Consider the following 15,046-nt stretch of genomic DNA (forward strand, 5'->3'; position numbering starts at 1 on the left):
TGTAAGTGGAGGAAATTATAGGGGGAGAAAAGTAGAGGTTTTGTTCCAACTCCAGCTCTGTGTTGAGAAGAGTGGTTTGAGATACACTAAGGCCTCTTTGGTTTTTCTCTGTGTGTTTCATAATTTTCTGTGAAGCCAACTGCCTGCCCCTTCTGTTTCCTGGGAAGGAAAAATGCAGGTTGGAGTTAGAGAACGTGGTTTGGGGCAGGCTGTCTCTGGACTTTGTTTCTGTGGGAGGGCTTATTTATCTTAGTCTTTGAGGTTCGGACACTGACATATGGGTCTCTGAGAATCACACGGTGCCCCAGCTGCTCCTGTCTGATACCTCATGACCTTGGGCAGGCCAGTTTCCTTTCCAAGGCCTCAGCTTCCTTGGCTGAAAGTGAAGACATTGTATTTTGTAGCAGTTTGAATAGAGTCTCTGAAAATTTACGTTTGCCCAGAATCTTGGAAGGTGACTCTGAGGCAGGGGAGACTTGTCACTCTCTCAAGTTTTGATATTTGACTCTGAAATGAACTGACAGTGATGGATAAGCAGGAGGAAAAAACAAAAGCAGGTTTACTAGCATGTGCAGAGCATAGCTCGTGGGAGAAACCGCAGTGGCAGGCATCTCACAGCAGGGCCTCAGAACTCTGCCTTACACAGGGTCCTCAACCAAGAGCAATCGATTTTAGGGGATTAGCAAATCAAGGCAAAAACAGTTCTAGGCTTCCTGAGGCAGAGAAAGCAGAAAGGTAAATATAAGCAGAAACTAAGGGAAGCTAAGGCTCACTGGTTAGGTTTATTATGTAGGTTCCTCTGCTGCTGGCCCCAGCCGAGGGTCTACAACTGTCTCTAGCAACCAACTTCTGTGCTTCCTGATAGACAGGGTGATGGGAACCCTTTACAAATCAACATGCTGCTTTTAGGCACACGGGGGAGGACACAGAGCTTTTCTGCTTCTGCTTTTTAAAGACTATCTTAAGCACAACAATACTTCATATTGTGGGGAGGCATAGTCTAGCGCTCCACATGACTTTATTTGGAAATGGGGTCTTTGCAGGTGTAACGAAGGTAAAGACAATAATGAGATCATGTTACGGGACAGAGAGATGAGGGTGGTGGGAGCATGAGATTAAGAGAATAATTCTATAAAATAGGCCCACTTTGCTGACCCCTCCTCCACGTGCTTTCTTTGCCAAAAGGCAATTCTCCTGCAGCCCTGCCTGGCCTAAGTGGACAGGATATGTCACATTTCTCAGCAAACTGAGGCAGAGGCCAGGTCAGGCAGTCAGTGTAGGTGATGAGTGACGGGGTTAAGAGGGTGACGACTGGTTATTAGAGAGACAATGGGTTGCTGAGGGTCCACCCCTGTGATCTTGCACCTGGACACTCTAGTCTTGGTCACATACATGAGGAAGAAAGAGAAGATAGTATTTAAAAAGGGGGGGTTCCGAGGTTTATAAAAAGCAAGTCACACCCCTTTTCATGTGCTTCGAGCTCTGAGAGTTCCTTTCTTTTCAGAGAAGTTTGCTTCTATCACTTTGTTAAATAAAACCTGCTTTCTCCACTTGCCTTGGCATTTCTTGGGTGTTTAATCTTCAACACTGGGGAACAAGGACTCATTCTTGGTTTCTAAGACCAGTAGCAAATTATAGTGGAGGAGGGCTGGGGCTGTAGCTCAGTGGTAGAGTGCTTGGTTAGAATGTGTGAGGCCCTGGGTTCTGTCCCCAGTAGTGGAAAAAAAAATCAGTCATATTGCATCAGGCTGGACTCTAAATCCACGGCAAATGAACTTATAAGAGACAGAAAAGGATACCTGGCCAGGCCACAAGATCACAGGCAAGGGTGGCGTGATGCTGCCATATACCAAGGAGTGCTACGGCCCGATGGCACCCATCAGATCTGACGTGAGGAAAGGGGCCTGGCACTCTCTCTCTCAGCCTCCAAAAGAGACGGAAGGAACTGACCTCACTGGCACCTTGATTTTAGGTGATGATACTTTTCTGTTACTTTGGGACTGTGTGCAATACGTTATTACAGCATCCATAGGAACAAAAACGGATTAGATATTGTTTCTAGGATTAATTCATATCTTCATGGTGAATTACGGTTTTAACAAAGTGTAGTCACTTAAATTTGTTCCTCATGGTAAATTCTTGCCTGGTGGCTTTTCTGGGTGCAAGGAGATTTTTATCCACTCATTTTGTCCCTTTTTTTGCAGAGGGCATATCTACCCATAGGACAACAGTCTGGCAGCAGCCCTAGGACTCCTGTCCATGTGCCTTTTCTGAAGTTCAGGGGCAGGTTGGGGACATTGGTGATGCTGTGGCAATGATGACATTCTCCCCGTCATCCCTTTGCTGTGAGGCTGTGTATGGATGACGAGCCCCATGGGCATGAGCTGGGGTTGGCCAGCCTCATCTGCTGTGCTGGGTTGGGAGGCCAATTATCTATGGCCACAAGTACCACGGTTGGGCCCTCTGTGCCAGGCTACATGGAAGACAGGCTCGTGCCAGCTCTTCACTGGGCTGAGACCTGCCTGAGACTCGGGCCACAGACCTGGGCTTCTGAGGATTCATAATCTCCTCCTGTTTGTAGAAAGGAGCCCCTTGAAGCCCTTCCATGCCCCTGTGGAAAATGTAGACCAGATAGCATTACTCTCACATGTAAAGGTGGGCTAGCAGGGTGAAACAGCGACCTCAGACCCAGGTCTGAACCCCAGCTGGAGAGTTTGCTAGCTGTGGAAACCTGGGCAATGACCTTACTACCTCACAGAAATTTTGTGAGGATTGGGGTTAAACCTGCAGGACGTCAGGTTTGCAGCCATCAGGGTGTAGGGGAAGCAGCTGCTCTTATTCTAGCTCTGGTTTCAGTCTCCCCATTAATCAGCTCATCAGCTTTCCTTAATCGCAGGAGCTCCCGTGTCTCACACTGTGTGTGGGAAAGCCTCCACGGACAGACGTGTTACGTGGGAGTCACAGTGCCCTCATGGGAAGAAGGTGGACGTTGGTCTTCATTCCACCTGGTTGAAATCGCCCCTCTGCCATTTCTAGCTGTGTGATTCTGCTCTTCTTGCTCGCTGGTTAAATGGAAAGAACAGAGCCTGCCGGCAGCTTTGCTCTGGTCTCACAGGCAGGGTGTGCTCCTGTGTAATCAGGAGGACCAGGACCCTGATGGCCACGTTCTCACTTTCTCCTGTGCGCTCACCTTCTCCCCTAGAACCGGGCAACCTTCCACTTCTCCAGATGCGGCTCATCCATCCTATCAGCCACCATCAAGAGGAGACAGAAGATGAAATCATTTTCAAAACAAGGTCACTGGAACAGGGCCACCTGTGACACACTTGAAAGGTGGGTGTGTCCCTCTTCAGCTGATTCCACTTCATTCTAGGGCAGGTTTAGCAGTGATTCTCTCTCTCTCCCCTGGACCTTCACACTCTGTCCTTCCATCTTCCCCACCTCCAATTTTATTGATGATTTATTTTGGGCTACATTTTTAATTTTATTTTTTTTTTATTTTTTTTTTTTTAATTTTTTATTGTGGGTTGTTCAAAACATTACAAATTTCTTGACATATCATATTCCACACTTTGATTCTAGTGGGTTATGAACTCCCACCTTCACCCCATACACAGATTGCAGATTCACATCAGTTACACATCCATTGATTTACAAATTGCCATACTAGTGTCTGTTGTGCTCCGCTGCCTTTCCCATCATCCACCCTCCCCCCTCCCCACCTCTCCCCTCCCCTCCCCTCCTCTCTCTCTACCCCCTCCACTGTATAACCCTGAGGGTCTCCTTCCATTACCGTGCAATTTACCTTCTCTCTCCCTTTCCCTCCCACCTCTCATCCCTGTTAAATGTTAATCTTCTTCTCCTGTTCTTCGTCCCTACTCTGTTCTTAGTTACTTTCCTTATATCAAAGAAGACATTTGGCATTTGTTTTTTAGGGATTGGCTAGCTTCACTTAGCATAATCTGCTCTAATGCCATCCATTTCCCTGTAAATTCTATGATTTTGTCATTTTTTAATGCAGAGTAATACTCCATTGTGTATAAATGCCACATTTTTTTTATCCATTCGTCTATTGAAGGGCATCTAGGTTGGTTCCACAGTCTTGCTATTGTGAACTGTGCTGCTATGAACATCGATGTAGCAGTGTCCCTGTAGCATGCTCTTTTTAGGTCTTTAGGGAATAGACCAAGAAGGGGAATAGCTGGGTCAAATGGTGGCTCCATTCCCAGCTTTCCAAGAAATCTCCATACTGCTTTCCAAATTGGCTGCACCAATCTGCAGTCCCACCAGCAATGTACAAGTGTACCCTTTTCCCCACATCCTCGCCAGCACTTGTTGTTGTTTGACTTCCTAATGGCTGCCAATCTTACTGGAGTGAGATGGTATCTTAGGGTGGTTTTGATTTGCATTTCTCTGACAGCTAGAGATGTTGAGCATTTTTTCATGTACTTGTTGATTGACTGTATGTCCTCCTCTGAGAAGTGTCTGTTCAGGTCCTTGGCCCATTTGTTGATTGGGTTGTTTGTTCTCTTATTGTCTAATTTTTTGAGTTCTTTGTATACTCTGGATATTAGGGCTCTATCTGAAGTGTGAGGAGTAAAGATTTGTTCCCAGGATGTAGGCTCCCTATTTACCTCTCTTATTGTTTCTTTTGCTGAGAAAAAACTTCTTAGTTTGAGTAAGTCCCATTTGTTGATTCTAGTTATTAACTTTTGTGCTATGGGTGTCCTATTGAGGAATTTGGAGCCCGACCCCACCGACTGTAGATCGTAGCCAACTTTTTCTTCTATCAGACGGCGCGTCTCTGATTTGATATCAAGTTCCTTGATCCATTTTGAATTCACTTTTGTGCATGGCGAGAGAAAGGGATTCAGTTTCATTTTGTTGCATATGGATTTCCAGTTTTCCCAGCACCATTTGTTGAAGATGCTATCCTTCCTCCATTGCATGCTTTTAGCCCCTTTATCAAATATAAGATAGTTGTAGTTTTGTGGATTGGTTTCTGTGTCCTCTATTCTGTACCATTGGTCCACACGCCTGTTTTGGTACCAGTACCATGCTGTTTTTGTTACTATTGCTCTGTAGTATAGTTTGAAGTCTGGTATCGCTATACCGCCTGATTCACACTTCTTGCTTAGCATTGTTTTTGCTATTCTGGGTCTTTTATTTTTCCATATGAATTTCATGATTGCTTTCTCTATTTCTACAAGAAATGCCATTGGGATTTTGATTGGCATTGCATTAAACCTATAGAGAACTTTTGGTAATATCGCCATTTTGATGATGTTAGTTCTGCCTATCCATGAACAGGGTATATTTTTCCATCTTCTAAGATCTTCTTCTATTTCTCTCTTTAGGGTTCTGTAGTTTTCATTGTATAAGTCTTTCACCTCTTTTGTTAGGTTGATTCCCAAGTATTTTATTTTTTTTGAAGATATTTTGAATGGAGTGGTTGTCCTCATTTCCATTTCAGAGGATTTGTCGCTGATATACAGGAATGCCTTTGATTTATGCGTGTTGATTTTAAATCCTGCCACTTTGCTGAATTCATTTATTAGCTCTAATAGTTTCTTTGTAGAGCCTTTTGGGTCTGCTAGATATAGAATCATATCATCTGCAAATAGTGATAATTTAATTTCTTCTTTTCCTATTTTTATGCCTTTAATTTCTTTCGTCTGTCTAATTGCTCTGGCCAGTGTTTCGAGAACTATGTTGAAGAGAAGTGGAGAGAGAGGGCATCTCTGTCTTGTTCCAGATTTTAGAGGGAATGCCTTCAGTTTTTCTCCATTCAGAATAATGCTAGCCTGAGGCTTAGCATAGATTGCTTTTACAATATTGAGGTATGTTCCTGTTATCCCTAGTTTTTCTAGAGTTTTGAACATAAAGGGATGCTGTACTTTGTCAAATGCTTTTTCCGCATCTATCGAGATGATCATATGGTTCTTATTTTTAAGTCTATTGATGTGGTGAATAACATTTATTGATTTCCGTATATTGAACCAGCCTTGCATCCCAGGGATGAATCCTACTTGATCATGGTGTACAATTTTTTTTATATGTTTTTGTATCCGATTCGCCAGAATTTTATTGAGGATTTTTGCATCTAGGTTCATTAGAGATATTGGTCTGTAGTTTTCTTTCTTTGAAGTGTCTTTGTCTGGTTTAGGTATCAGGGTGATGTTGGCCTCATAGAATGAATTTGGAAGTTCTCCCTCCTTTTCTATTTCCTGAAGTAGCTTGAAAAGTATTGGTATTAGTTCTTCTTTAAAGGTTTTGTAAAATTCTGCTGTATACCCATCGGGACCTGGGCTTTTCTTAGTTGGTAGTCTTTTGATGGTTTCTTCTATCTCCTCAATTGATATTGGTCTGTTTAGGTTTTCTATATCCTCCTGACTCAATCTGGGCAGATCATATGACTTAAGAAATTTATCTATGCCTTCACTATCTTCTAATTTATTGGAGTATAAGGATTCAAAATAGTTTTTGATTATCTTCTGTATTTCTGAAGTGTCTGTTGTGATATTGCCTTTTTCATCCCGTATGCTAGTAATTTGAGTTCTCTTTCTTCTTCTCTTCACTAGCATTGCTAAGGGTCTGTCGATTTTGTTTATTTTTTCAAAGAACCAACTTTTAGTTTTGTCAATTTTTTCAATTGTTTCTTTTGTTTCGATTTCGTTAATTTCAGCTCTGATTTTAATTATTTCTTGCCTTCTACTTCTTTTGCTGTTGTTTTGCTCTTCTTTTTCAAGGATTTTGAGATGAAGTATGAGATCATTTATTTGTTGGTTTTTTCTTTTTTTAAGGAATGAACTCCAAGCAATGAATTTTCCTCTTAGAACTGCTTTCAATGTGTCCCATAGATTCCGATATGTTGTGTCTGTGTTTTCATTAATCTCTAAGAATTTTTTAATTTCCTCCTTGATGTCTTCTATAACCCATTGATCATTCAGTAACCTATTGTTCATTCTCCAATTGATGTATGCTTTTTCCTTCCTTCTTTTATCGTTGATTTTCAGTTTCATTCCATTATGATCAGATAAGATGCATGGTAATATCTCTACTCCTTTATATTGTCTAAGAGTTGCCCTGTGACATAATATATGATCTATTTTTGAGAAGGATCCATGTGCTGCTGAGAAAAAAGTGTAACTGCTTGATGTTGGGTGGTATACTCTATATATGTCAATTAGGTCTAGGTTATTAATAGTGTTATTGAGTTCTATAGTTTCCTTATTCAACTTTTGTTTGGAAGATCTGTCCAGTGGCGAGAGAGGTGTGTTGAAGTCTCCCATGATTATGGTGTGGTGGTCTATTAGACTCTTGAACTTGAGAAGAGTTTGTTTGACGAACATAGCTGCACCATTGTTTGGGGCATAAATATTTATGATTGTTATGTCTTGTTGGTGTATGGTTCCCTTAAGCAGTATGTAGTGTCCCTCTTTATCTCTTTTGATTAACTTTGGCTTGAAATCTATTTTATTTGATATGAGTATGGACACGCCTGCTTGTTTCCGAAGTCCATATGAGTGATATGATTTTTCCCAACCTTTCACCTTCAGCCTATGTATGTCTTTTCCTATCAAATGCGTCTCCTGTAGGCAGCATATTGTTGGGTCTTGTTTTGTGATCCATTCTACTAGCCTGTGTCTCTTAATTGGTGAGTTTAAGCCATTAACATTTAGGGTTATTATTGAGATATGGGTTGTTCTTCCAGCCATATTTGTTTATTTCTGTTACTAAACATTGTTTGTTTTCCTCTTTGATTGTTTCCCCCCCCCCTTTCCTGTCCTACCTCCCACTGTTGGTTTTCATTGTTATTTTCCATTTCCTCTTCCTGTAATACTTTGGCTAGGATGTTTTGAAGAGATGGTTTTCTAGCTGCGAATTCTTTAAACTTTTGTTTATCGTGGAAGGTTTTAATTTCATTCTCCATCCTGAAGCTTAATTTCGCTGGATACACAATTCTTGGTTGGAACCCATTATCTTTCAGTGTTTGAAATATGTTATTCCAGGATCTTCTAGCTTTCAGAGTCTGTGTTGAAAGATCAGCTGTTATCCTGATTGGCTTGCCCCTAAATGTAATCTGCTTCCTTTCTCTTGTAGCTTTTAAAATTCTCTCCTTATTCTGTATGTTGGGCATCTTCATTATAATGTGTCTAGGTGTGGATCTCTTATGATTTTGCACATTCGGCGTCCTGTAGGCTTCTAGGATTTGGGATTCTGTCTCATTCTTCAAGTCTGGGAAGTTTTCTTGTATTATTTCATTGAATAGACTGCTCATTCCTTTGGTTTGGAGCTCTGTACCTTCCTGTATCCCAATGACTCTTAAGTTTGGTCTCTTGATGTTATCCCATATTTCTTGGATGTTCTGCTCATGGTTTCTTAACAGTCTTGCTGAGCTGTCTATGTTCTTTTCCAGTTGAAATACTTTGTCTTCATTGTCTGATGTTCTATCTTCTAAGTGTTCTACTCTGTTGGTAGTATTCTCCATTGAGTTTTTAAGTTGGTTTATTGCTTCCTGCATTTCTAGGATTTCTGATTGCTTGTTTTTTATAACCTCTATCTCCCTGTATAGTTGATCCTTTGCTTCCTGGATTTGTTTGCGTAATTCGTTGTCGAAGTGATCTTTCATTGTCTGATTTTGCTGTTTAATGTCTTCCTTGATACTCCAGATCATCTGAAGCATGTATATCCTGAATTCTTTATCTGACATTCCATCTGCTGCAGCTGTTACCTCTTCTAAAGTTGCGTTGACCTGCATTGCTTGTGGCCCTTTCTTTCCTTGTCTTTTCATACTGCTTGCGTATCTTTCCTGCAGGTGCGGGCGGCAGCTCTGCTCTCTCCTTATTCCAATTGGGGTGTCGTGGCTACCACGCCGGCAGGTCACTGGGCCTGTTCTGGGAGCTGGTGGCGGCTCTGTTCTGCCCCTACTCCAATTGGGGTGACGTGTCTGTCGTACCAGCAGGCCACTGGGCCTGTCCTGCTGGTCGGTCGCAGATCTGCCCACCTTTCGGGCACGAGTGGAGGCTCTGCTTTGCCCCTACTCCAATTGGGGTGTCGTGACTACCCCGCCTGCAGGATGCTGGGTCTGTTCCTGGCAAGGGAGGCGACTCTGCTCTGTCACTACTCCAATTAGGGTGGTGTTTGTACCCCGCCGGCAGGCTCCTGGGCCTGATCCGCCGGTCTGTTGTAGGTCTGCCTACCTTGAAGGCGCGGGCGGCGGATCTGCCCTGCCCCTCCTACCACGCCTGCGGACCCCTGGGCCTGATCTGCAGGTTGATCACTGGTCTGCTCACCCTGCGGGCACGGGTGGTGGTTCCGCTCCACCCCCACTCCAATTGGGGTCACGTGACCACCACACCGGCAGGGCCTGATCCGGGCGTGGGATAAGGATCTGCTCTGCCCCTACTCGAGTTGGGGTGACGTGTGTACCACACTGGCAGGCCACTGGGCCTGACCCGCCAGGCTGTCACAGGTCTGTTTACCTTGCAAGCGCGAAGGGCGGCTCTGCCCTGCCCCTCGTACCACGCCCATGTACTACTGGGTCGTGGGTCTGCCCACCTGGCGGGTGTGGGTGGCGGCTCCACTCCGCCCCCTCTCCAATTGGGGTCACGCGGTCACCACGCTGGCGAGCCGCTGGGCCTGCTCCGGGGGCTGGCGGCGGCCCGGCTCCTTCCCTCTGGCTCGAGGACAAATTGAGGAGACTCGGGTGACTGAGCCTCACCCCCCTTACCAGGAGACCAAGTGCTTATGTCACCGCTGGTATTGATGAAGATCTCTCCTCCACCGCTTTCTGCTGACATCAGATCTCTGCCATGTTGGTATCCTATGCGAATGGCAGCATTTCGTTCCCCTTGCCAGGCAACCCAAGCAATGGGTGAGTCCTGACCTGCCCTCAGCAGGACCCGGACCGAGACACAGTTTCCGCGGGCTCCTAGCCCCGGTCCAGGGAAGTTCCGGGAGCCGGAACTCGGCCGCTCCGTGCTCGGTGTAAGCTCCTATAAGTGTAGGCTCCAAGAAGCAGCCCCCGCGGGCTCAGTTCCGGGAGCCGGAATTCGGCCGCTTAGTGTTTGGTGTATGCTCTGATAGTAGCAGGGTCCAAGAAGCAGCCTCCGCGGGCTCCGCAGCCCTGAGCCAGGGCGGTTCCGGGACGGTTCCGGGAGCCGGAACTCGGCCGCTCTGTGCTCGGTGTAAGCTCCTATAAGTGTAAGCTCCAAGAAGCAGTCCCCGCGGGCTCAGTTCCGGGAGCTGGAATTCGGCTTCTTGGTGTTTCGTGTTTGCTCTGATATTAGCAGGGTCCAAGAAGCAGCCTCCGCAGGCTCCGCAGCCCGGAGCCAGGGCGGTTCCGGGACGGTTCCGGGAGCCGGGACTCGGCCGCCCCGCGCTCCGTGTTCACTCCGATAAGATCAGATTTTAAGAAGCCCCCAGGCGCTGAACCCTAGCAATCTGTCTGCAAGCCGCAGGCGAATTGCAGCCTGAAATTACCTGTTCTATGGCTGAATGAGCTGCGGTCAGTCAAAAACAGGTGTGGTGACGTCAGTTTACCAACATGGTGGCTGCTGGCCTCCTCTGTGGTCTGACCGGTGTGGAGAACCGAGATGGACCGCTTCCTTCCCCGTCTCGAACCCAGAATTCAGCCCTGAGTGCGGTGCTTGCGCGTCTGGCAGAAACTGCAGCGCTGTAACCCTGCGTCTCTATCCCAGCGCGCCTTGCAGACTCTAGCCGCGGGGCGATTCGCTGAATAAGCAGTTTTACCCTCCGTGCGACAAACCTCTCGCGTTTGAGTCCCCGTAGCCGATCCTCATGCGATGGAAATCCTTCCTCCAGGTTCCGGCGCACCCCACTATTGCTGGAAATTCCTAACAAGATATCCTTTAGCCGTCCTGACTTGTCATACTCCCACACAGTGAAGCAGCACACGGGGGTAATGCACTCCCCTCGCCGCCATCTTCCCTCCTCCATTTTTAATTTTAAAATTTAATTGTGGTTGACACATAATTATACATATTTGTAGGGGACGATGATATTTCCATACATGCATCCATTGTGTAATGATCAACTCAGGGTAAATGAGCATCTTTCACCTCAAACATGTATCATTTCTTTGTGGTGCAAGTGGTCCAAGACCTCTTTGCTGGCTATTTTGAGATATACAATACACTGCTGTTGGCTTCAGTTACCGGCAATGAAGCACTAGGTCTTATTTCTCCTAACTATACATTTTGGATCCATTGACTAACCCCTTCCCACCCCTCTTTGTTTCTTCCCCTCTCCAGCCTCCCATAACCTCTATTTTCCTTTCTAAGAGGTCATTTGCTTATTATTTCCTTCTAAGAGATTTTAGATTCCACACAAGTGAGTCATGCAGTATTTGTTTCTCTGGGCCTGTCGTATTTTACTTAACACAATGCTATCCAGGCTCCTTATGACGCTGTCCCAAATGTCATAAATCTATTATTTTTTTTTATGGCTGAGTTGTATTTGCTGTGGACATCTGCCACGTTCTCTTTAGTCACGCATCCACCAGAATAAGACATGTCGCCATTTAAGTTGTTTCCATTTCTGGTTGTTGTGAATGGTGCTACGGTAAACATGGGAGTGCAGTTTTCTTTCCGACACACTGATTTAATTTCCTTTGGATGTGTGTCCATTGCGGGGGTTGCTGAAACCTACGGCAGTTGTGTTTTTAATTGTTTGAGGACTCTCCACACTGCGATAGCTAAACTAATCCACATTCCCACCAGCAGTGCACAAGTGCTCTCTTTCCCCTCATTCTCTCCAGCACTTGTTATCTTTTCTTCTTTTTGGTAATAGCCATTCTTATCAGAGCAAGGTGATATTTTATTGTGGTCTTGATTTGCATTTCCCTGATGATTAATGATATTGAGCCTCTTTATTGATTTATTTTTGGCACTGGGGATTGAACCCAGGGGCACTTAACCACTGAGTCACATCCCCAGCCCTTTTTATATTTTTTATTTAGAGACAGGATCTTACTGAGTTGCTTAGGGACTTACTAGGTTGCTGAATCTGGCTTTGAACTTGCGATCCTCCTGCCTTAGCCTCCTGAGCTGCTGGGATGACAGGTGTGCACCACTGCTCCTGGCTATGAGCTTTTTTAATATACCTATTGGTTATCTGTATGTCTTTTGAAAAACGTTTATTCAGATTTTTTGACCATTTTGAAATCAGATTTTGTTGTTTGTTTTGCTGTTGGTTTTCCTCTCTTATTCTGGTTACCAACCTCTTATCACATGTGTAGATTATAGATATTTTCTCACTTTCTGTAGGCTGTCTCTTCACTCTGTTGATTGTTTCCTTTGCTGAGCAGAAGCTTTTTAGTTTGCTGTGATCCCATTTGTGTATTTCTGCTTCTGTCACCTGTACTGTTGGATCTTATCCAAAATTAAAAAAAAAAAAAAATCTTTGCCCAGACCAACCGATGTCCTGAGGTGCTTCCCCTATAATTTCTTCTTGTATTTAACAGGCCTTACATTAGATCATTGGTCCATTTTGAGTTGAGTTTTGTCAAGCTGAGAGTCAGGGGTCTAGTTTATTTCTTCTGCCTTTGCATAGGATATGGACACCCAGCTCCCCAGCGTCATTTGCTGGAGAGACTTTCCTTTCTCTGGTGCATGTTCTTGCTGCCTTTGTTGAAGATCATCTGGCTACAGTACCCAGGCTTATTGGTAGGTCTTCTGTTCTGTTCCCTTGGTCTATGTGTCTGGTTTTTTAATGCCAGTACCTAACCGTCAGTGTTTTGGTTATTATTGTTGTGTAGTGTGTTTTGAAGCCACATATTGTAATGCCTCCTGCTTGGCTATTCAGCATCTTTTGTGTTTCCAGACAGATTTGGGGAGCATTTTTTCCATTTCTGTGAAGAATATCCTTGGCATTTCCATAGGGATTGCTTGGAATCTGTAGATAAGTTTGGTAGTATCAGCATCTAACAGTTCCTCCAAAACATGAAGCATCTGTCAGTCTTTTTGTGTCTGTCGTCTTCATTTTCTGTCATCCGTGTTTCATGATTTTATTGTAAAGGCCATTCACATCCCTGGTTTAATTTATTCTGTATCTGCTCCACGCATGAGATCTGTACGTTTGTGTGCTCCCATGATGTAGCTGTCACCCTTTGGCAGCTAGTCTAGACCTCTCTTGGGCACTTTTATAAGGTCTGTCTAGTGGTGTCTTGTGTTTGCTTGTCTTGGAAAGTCTCATGTCTCCTTCATTTTTGAGGGATTTCTCTTCTGAGTTTAGTCATCTTTGTTGACACTGTTTTTGTTCCTGAACTTTGGTTATGTCATCTCATTCTCTCCTGCCCTGTAGAGTTTCTGCTGAGAATTCTGCTGTCTGTCCAATGGAGGTTCCCTTAGAGGTGACTGGATTCTTTTCTCTGGCTGACTTTGGAATTCTCTCTCTGACTCTTAACTTTTGGCAACATGCATAGAAAATGCCTCTGAGAGAATTTCTTTTGGTCATATCCATCAGGGATCCTTCCAGCTTCCTGGAGCAGAATGTCCATCTCTCTCCCAAGACTTGGAAAGTTTTCAGGAATTACTTGGATGAATTACTTGGTTTTCTATGCCTTTTCCCTTTTCATCTGGAACTCCTATAATGGGAATGCTTGCTTCCTTAATAGTGTCCCATATATATCAAAGGCTTCCTTCATTCCTTTGATTTTTTTCTTTTTTGAAAACCACCTGATTAAATTTTTATTTCAACAGACCTGTCTTTAAGCTCAGAAATTCTTCTGCTTGATGAATTCTGCTATTGAGGCTCTCAATAATATTTTTTATTTCACTTATGGAGGTCTTCAGCTGTAAGATTTCTGACGGGTTCTTTTTAATGATCTCTCTTTGCTGTAATTCATATTATGATTTTTTCCCTAATTTCATTGATATTTTCTTGCATATCATTAAGTTTCTTTCCTTAACTATCATCATTTTAAAATTCTTGGTCAGGAATCCACTGACCCCCTCTCTCTGAGTTCCTGTGTTCATCTGGATGTGTCGGGTCACCTTGCCCTCCAGTTCTTCTGATGTCTCTATGTTGGTGTTTGAGCATCTGGTAGGCCAGCTGCCTCCACCAATTTTAGGGGATGGCTTTTGCAGGAAAAGACTTCCTTCTGACAGTGTGTGTTGCTTGGCTAGTTTGCGTTTGCTTTGGTTCCAAGTGGGCTCTGCTGTACAGTTTTTGGGTAGCTTCTTTGGCCCCGGCCAATGTTGTTGGTGCCCAGAGGTGCCTCAGTGGCCTAGCTGCGGGGTTGAGGGGTGTATCCCAGTGGAGCTACAGCTCCCTCACGCAGGGCAAGTTCGCTGGCAGCTCTGAGTGTGGTATGCTGAGCTCGGGTGTCCCTCAGCTCTGCAGAGTTGTATGTAGTTGGGGTCACACTGGGGGCCCAGGTGAGTGTAGCCTAACATGCCTGGTAGTGGTGTGGGTATGCCACTTCTTGTGGCCATAGGAGGGTGGGTGGGGCCATGTGGGTTGCTTCTTGGAGATCTCAGCAGGCTGCGCCACTCAGAAAAGTTGCTTGGCTGCTTCCTGGGATCATGGGTGGGTGGGTAGATGAGGCCCCTTGTTTGATTTACTAGGCCTCTGTGGGCTGAGCAGCTCAGAATGGGCTGCCCACTTATGTTCCAGAGTGGTGAGTGGGTGGGGCCACCTGGCTGCATATAGAGAGTGTTGGTGGGCTGAGCACTTGGGGCTGATTCAGGGTCCATGGGGCTGGATCACCCTGCTTCTAATGGGGCCATGGAAGGATGGATATGGTCACCTGGCTATTTCCTGGTGCTGAGGGTAGGTGACAGGACTACCTAACTGCTTCTGGTGCAGGTGGTGGGTGAGTGGGGCTGGTCAACAGTTTTCTGGGAACCCCTGCAGGCTGAGCTGCTCAGGGTGAACCACCCAGGTGCTTCCTGGGGCTGTGCACATGTGAGTGGTACCTTCTGGCGGGTTCACAGGGCTGGGTTGGTGGAGCTGCTGGGGAAGCTTCCCAGGAGGCCATATGGGCCTGGTCTTAAGAGACCTGTATAGTTAAAGCCCCGTG

Source organism: Marmota monax, unplaced genomic scaffold (assembly GCF_021218885.2).
Source record: "Marmota monax isolate L192 unplaced genomic scaffold, Marmota_monax_Labrador192_F-V1.1 WCK01_AAM20220418_F8-fsc00084, whole genome shotgun sequence".
Taxonomy (NCBI): domain Eukaryota; kingdom Metazoa; phylum Chordata; class Mammalia; order Rodentia; family Sciuridae; genus Marmota; species Marmota monax.